The sequence below is a fragment of the Nicotiana tomentosiformis genome, chromosome 1, assembly GCF_000390325.3.
Source record: "Nicotiana tomentosiformis chromosome 1, ASM39032v3, whole genome shotgun sequence".
In the NCBI taxonomy this organism is placed as follows: domain Eukaryota; kingdom Viridiplantae; phylum Streptophyta; class Magnoliopsida; order Solanales; family Solanaceae; genus Nicotiana; species Nicotiana tomentosiformis.
Genome location: NC_090812.1, coordinates 66949896 through 66950548, shown reverse-complemented (window position 1 = coordinate 66950548; position 653 = coordinate 66949896). Strand labels below are relative to the sequence as shown.

Sequence of the window (653 nt, the reverse complement as noted above, 5' to 3'; positions counted from 1 at the left end):
CATGAAACATCAAACAGTTACGGTTTGCTGGCTTTGTCAATATATATACTGCCACTTCGTACCCCTAGTATTTTGTGATTGTGTTACTATCTGCTCTGAAAGTTCTAGTCTCATAACTAATTTGGTTGATTGATTTGCATATGCGGACTTTGGATGACATCCATTGCCATTACTGGCTTACAGTCATCAGCATGGTTCTGGAATTAAAATGAGTTGATGTATACTTTTGTGTATCATGCTAATATTAGTACCAGAGTATCTTAGATAAATTTTGGATCAGATTTTTTATACTATCTATTCAAGTAGTCTTACTTAGCCTCTCCAGTACCGTAAACCATATATAAAAGTGTACTCAAACATTTATGTGGCTTCTGTACCTTTAGAAGCAATAATGCATGTTAGGAAGACTACACAACATGTTTAAGGCATTGAGTAGGAATTTCTTTCTTTAAGATAAATGGTATCTTACCTTGTATCTGCATGTGCTGAAATAAGGAAGAGTCATATTCTAATATTAAATTATCTACTAAAGAAAACATTAAATACTTGATCTTGTCTGTATTTTGAATTGAAAAAAAGATGGGGCATTCCGAGAATCGAACTCGGGACCTCTCGCACCCAAAGCGAGAATCATACCACTAGACCAAATGCCC

At 34.9% G+C, this 653-nt stretch overlaps 1 non-coding gene across 1 annotated transcript; it reads right to left on the bottom strand.

The window, feature by feature from the left end:
- Nucleotides 1-581: 581 nt before the first annotated feature.
- On the bottom strand, nucleotides 582-653 carry TRNAP-UGG (transfer RNA proline (anticodon UGG)). Its single transcript has one exon. It is a non-coding gene; the product is annotated as a tRNA-Pro (tRNA).